Genomic DNA, 6,167 nt, shown 5'->3' on the forward strand with positions numbered 1-6,167 from the left:
CATTCGCGTATCCATCACATACGCTACATAACCCTTACAGCCCTGCTGTAAACACTGTCTCGCCCTAGCAGCCGAACAAAAGGCTGATCCAGAACGTGTACCCTCGCCGTATACTGAAAGAACTCCCCCACTAGGATCTCGTACAGTCACCAACTGTCGCTCGCAATCGATAACCGCACCGAATCGGCTCAACCAATCCATGCCCATTATAACACAAACATCACCCATCGCAATCGGAATCAGGTCGATCGGAAACTCGACCCCGAATATCTCCAATACACATCCCCGGAAGACCTCTGTAGCACAAATCACTCTGTCGGCGGCTATGGAAACCCGCAGGGGCCGACTCAATACTCCACGACTAACACTGATACGCTGACTAAATGCCAAAGACACAAAAGATCGACTCGCACCCGAGTCAAATAACACTAAAGCAGGTACAGAATTCACAAGGAAGGTACCTAAGCATAGCATGATATAAGCATAATATCTCAACATCATAAACAATAATGAAAAGGAAACATACCAGCCACAACGTCGGGTGCGGCGCGGACCTCTTCTGCAGTCAGCTGGAAGGATCTCCCCCGAGCCCTTGGTGCTTCGGCCTTCACAGACCGACTCTCTGCAGCAGCAGCTCTGATGGCGGCGGGGGCAGACCCCTGAGATGCCCCGCGCAGCAGTGGACACTCCGCCTTCCGGTGTCCGGTCTGGTTGCAGTGGAAGCACACTGCAAATCCCTTGGGGCAGTCCTTAGCCATATGCCCCTCCTTGCCACATTTGTAGCAAGACCCTGCCCGACAGGCGCCATCGTGACCCTTGCCGCACTTCCCACAAGTGCGGCCCTTCTGGCTCCCGGGTCTGGGATCAGCGGGCTTGGCCCGCTTGGCTGCCGGCTGGGACTGTGCCGGCCGCCGATCCCTCCCCATAGACTCCGCCTCCTCCCTGGCCTGAGTCTCAAGCTCAATCTCCCTCTTCCGAGCATTTTCCTGAAGCTCGGCAAATGTCCGGTACGAGGAGTTCGCAGCGAACTCCCGAATATCCCGTCTCAAAATGCTTAGATAACGGCTCATACGTGCCTGCTCGGTGGATACGTGCTCAGGGCAAAACATCGCCCTCTCCTGAAACATCCTCGTAATCGCTGTAACTGACTCGGTACCCTGCTTGAGGAACATACTCATCTCGGAACATGGAAGTGAATATTTTCGGACCATTTTCTGTTTGGTGAAACTTGATGCAAGTTAGGGCTTAATATGATCATTTATGGGGTGATTTGGTGCCCTTTTGTTCCCTCTTTGAGTTGAGACCATGGATCTGGATCCATAGAGGTCCAGAGGGCCTCACTCATCAAGCTTTATGGGTGGAAATGGAGTCCTTGGCTTTGTGTTGAAGTAGTAGAGTCAAAAACATCATTTGTGATCATGTAGAGGTTATTTATGCATCAAGATTGTGACTTTACGTGCTAAATAAGCATGGGGGAACTGGATCTATGTATTAGTGGACTGGATCTGGCCTTTAGAGCGAGATTGAGTCAGTGCATGGCTCTGACTCGCCGAGTCCGAAGAACAGACTCGGCGAGTAGCTTGAATGCTGCACGACCACTCAGCGAGTGGCCTCGCCGAGCTGGGATGAGTGAACTCAGTGGGTCAAGGGGGGGTCAGGATGGACAGGTGGACCGAGTCAAACCGGACTCGCCGAGTCGTTCTTGAGACTCGGCGAGTTGAGTCGTGGTGGCCCCACAACTCGTGCCAGGTGGAGCTCGTCGAGTTGGGAAGGGATGCTCGACGTGTCAAGAGAGGATTCCAGGGAAATTGGTGATTTCGCTCAGACTCGCCGAGTCGCTATAGTGCACTCGCCGAGTCCGGTCAAGTTGACCGTTGACCAGCGTTGACCTAGATTGTCCTGTTATGGTATGGTCAACCCTAGTTGGGAAAGTGTTGATTAGAGATATATTGTGCTATAGGGGGACTTCAGCTCGGCAGATCGAGTGTTTAGCGATTTCAGGGTTACGGTTTACCGAGACACACGAGGTGAGTCTTCTCACTATACTTTACCTTGAGTAGGTAACCAGAGTTATGTGATAGAGTAATTGTATGCTATGTATGTTATGTGTTGTACTGCATTACTTTATATGTTTGATGCTGTGCAAGTTTACAGAGTTAGAACCGGAAGGTTCACAGAGTTAGAACCTGAGGGTTCGCAGAGTTTGGGTGCACGGACCCACAGAGTTATAGCCTCGAGTGGCTAATATGTGTTATATGTAGTATTTTGGGAAACTCACTAAGCTTTGTGCTTACAGTGTTGATGTTATTTGTTTCAGGTGCTAGTGACGACCGTGGGAAGGCGCCGGCTTGATCCGTACACACACGTTTGGAGCTTGACATTTTGATCTTGGGATTTTGTAATATCTTGTTGAACAATTAAAAGGGGTTGTTTCTATGAATATTGATGGAATTATGCGTTTATAAAAATCAAAAAATTTTGTTTGAAAAATCAGTGTTACAAATTGGTATCAGAGCCTTGGTTTGAGGGAATCGGGTACACCTTCGGGGGTATTTGAACTCAAACTGAGGAAATGAAGAGATATTTTCAAAATAAAAACCAAAATTTTCTAAGAGTAAAGGGTTTTCCAAGAAGAAACGTGTGTACGATCAGTCAGCGCCCGAACGGTGAATTCCCAAAATATCTTTTGTTATGTAATAACTATTATTGTGATGTGTGTGCATGCTAGGGTAGGCTAGGTATTGCTGATAGGGCTAGAGTGGCCTGTTTTGTGATGCCTTAGCTTAGGGAATGGTGAGCTGCTACGAGACGCTGAGAGTAATTAGGTAGCAGCTAGGGTTTTGTGTGAGATCTGTTCAGAGAGATTTAAGTATAATAGAGTACTTGGGGACTGGGATCCGAAGAGGACGATTTGGGGTGTGTACCGAGACAGTGCGGACAGTAGTATTGGGCCCGTACTACTAAAAGCACCGGAGCGGTACACAGTTCAAATAAGAATCTGGGGATGCCCAGAATCAAGGAGGGGTGGATTGTTGAATGTAAGGGTGTTCGAGTGAATTCTAATTATCACATGTTGTATTTCAGAGGTTGATCATGGTGAGGACACGACACATGCCGGAGGATGCCGGATCTAGTGATGAGGACATTCGACAGATCATTCATGAGGAGGTGGCTGCGGTCATCAGAGCCGAGATACCAGAGATGTTCGGGTCCATTAAGACCGCTTTGATTGAGATGTTTGACGAGCGCTATGCCGCTCTTTCTGAGGCTGCGGTTGCAGCAGCTACCGCAGCGATTGCTGCGGCAAGACCCCAGGGAGGTGATGCGATGTTGTTCAGGGAGTTCAGCAACACCAAGCCACCAGAGTTTGATGGTACACAGGACCCGGTGGCAGCTATGAGGTGGATATCTGATATGGAGGGATGCTTCTTCACTTGCTCGTCCCCTGAGCATTTGAAGGTTCGGTTCGCGCTGAACCAGCTTCGCTTGGGAGCGAAGGACTGGTGGAAGTTTGTGACTGCGCATTTCACACCGACCGAGCTTGCGGCAGTGACCTGGGAGAGGTTCACTTCCATGTTCCGAGATGAGTATGTTCCTCAGGTGGAGAGGGAACGTCTGGCACAGGAGAGGGCGATGTTTTAGATGATGTCATAAAGATACTTAGAGGTCATCTGGTTCATGGCATGTTTGGTTGACTAATGGTAATGGATGGAAGGGAATTCCATATTCCATTCCATGGCATGTTTGTTTGATTGCCAAATGGATGGAATTGAATTCCATCGGAATCGTTTAGATTCCAAGATTATGTATGTTTAAATACAATTCAGTTTTTGTCATTGAATTCCATTTCATTTCTCTTTGATATGATCTGCATGTGTGGATTTAATTTCTAGCGTCTCTTGTAAGAAGCAAATAATCTAAAATCTGATACTTGTAATATATGTTTAAATACAATTCAGTTTTTGTAGATCATTTATTTGGTGAGTTAGTAAGATTATAATATCTTATGTCTAATTTTTTTTTTCAAATTTTAATTCGTAAACAGGGTGATTCTCTACTGATTATTTTGAAGAGTTTTATAGAGAAGCAATCTGCTCAAAGCACACGAAAGTTATCCTTATGTATGTATGATCACATATATGTCGAAACTTACAAAATGTCATAACTCATGAATATTTTTATTCATAAGTTAATTTGTTTTTCAGGTCAGCAAGAGTCGATTCACAGCTATTTTGTCATTACTTTGGTGACTGCCCTGTTATTCATGCACAAGTCAGAACACATCCTGTACCAACATACTTCCTGGAAGACATTCATGATAGTGTAGATTATAAGCTAGCTTCAGATTCTCTAGCTTCTTTGAGATCCAATGCACCAAAACAGAAGGTATTTTACAAGTTATATATTAGCAATGTATAGTATATTATAATTATATATTGTCTGGCAAATCCCAAAGTCAGCAGTTCTAATAACCTTGAAACTTTGCTGAATGGAAATGCAATATCTGTCCTAGTGTAAGTTAGGTAGTGTAGTCCAATCCTTTGAGTGTGCTCGTAAAGTGATTCATATTTTTCTAACAAAGATGAGGGACATACACCTCTTCTTCTACATCGCCATTTAGAAAGGCTAATTTGACATCACTCTGATACAAGAAAGGTGAAAGCCCTAGAAGAGTTGATATGGGTGAATAATCTCTATTCTCTAATCTCTCTGCCTTTTTGTTGTAGGATGGATATAATTATATATATTGAATATGGAAAGTTTTGTGTTTTGTGTTGTAAACACTTAAATCTGTTATTTGTTCTGTTGTGCGTGCTGTTACAGGACACAGAAGAAGAAGATACACTTAAAGTTAACATCAACTTTCACTTTATTTCTTGAAGCTGACAAAAACAAAGTTAAACTACATAATCTGAATCTAAATTGATTGGGCTCATGTGCATTACCTTGCATGCATCATGTGAATCACAATTACGAATGGAATCTGTACAGGTCTTGCCTTCCCTCAACAAAAGCTTATGTCTCTTCAATACCATCCGAAAGCTTCTCCTGGACCCCACAATTCATACCTTGGTAATATTCAATGCCTTTCTTCCTTATCATTCGCAAGTTGAAACAACTTTTACAAATTAAGACCTTGCACAATAACAAGTAAAAATAATTCCTTATCATTGTACTTGTATTACTTTGTGTATTATAGCATCCTACTTTCATTTTTCCTATCACAAGGTTGTACTTAAAATACCCTATTATAACAATGTCATTCATATACTAAGGGAAAAAAACTAGAAGTACAATGGCATAATAAAAAAATGAAAGTAGTGTTCAACAATTACTGTGAAACTTCTAGTGTTTAGAATTCTTACTGGTTGTGAACATTTGTTTCTTCCCTTTCTACCTTTCACTTGCAGGTTGATGATTTGTCAAGAATGTTCAGACTATTTTCCAAAAATACCCCATGGATTGGATCCTGTCTCTAGTATTTTTAAAAAGGTTTGTGATTTAGAAGCTTTCGAGGAAACAAGACTCAAGGCAAAAGTGAACACACAGAGAGTTGTTGGCACATAGTAAGCTAGATAATGCAATTGTATATAAATGAGTTCATTTTTTTATAACATTTACTCACTACTGGAATAGTTATTTGTATTTGACATATTAGTGAAATGAATTATCTTTGTTATTTATGGTATTTTATTTTGTATTATGAGATTTTTAATGTATTATTTAATTTGAAAATTAGTAAATCTATAAATAATATTTTTTTTAAAAAATTTAAAATTATGATACACAAAAATGTGTGTCATCTTCATTTATGACACGGCCTTTCTTGACAATGGCTTTCTTGATACGCATTGCGTGTCATTAACACGCGCGTCGTAAGGTTACGACACGTCAATGTGTATCGTCTTCCTTTAAGACAGGGCCTTCCTTGATACGCATTGCGCGTTGTAAATGCGCGTCGTCTATAGACGACGCACAAAAGTGCGTCGTCTTTCTTTATGACAGGGCCTTCCTTGACGCGCATTTGCGCGTCGTCTGAGCCTTTTACGACGCGCAATGAGCGTCGTAAAAGGCTGTTTTTCTAGTAGTATTTGAATGGAAATAGAGTCTAAATTTAAGGTTTACATTAATAAGGAACCAATTTTGAAGTTGTAAGTTTTGAAAGA

Source organism: Lactuca saligna, chromosome 9 (genome assembly GCF_052625555.1).
Source record: "Lactuca saligna cultivar CGN05327 chromosome 9, ASM5262555v1, whole genome shotgun sequence".
Classification (NCBI taxonomy): Eukaryota; Viridiplantae; Streptophyta; class Magnoliopsida; order Asterales; family Asteraceae; genus Lactuca; species Lactuca saligna.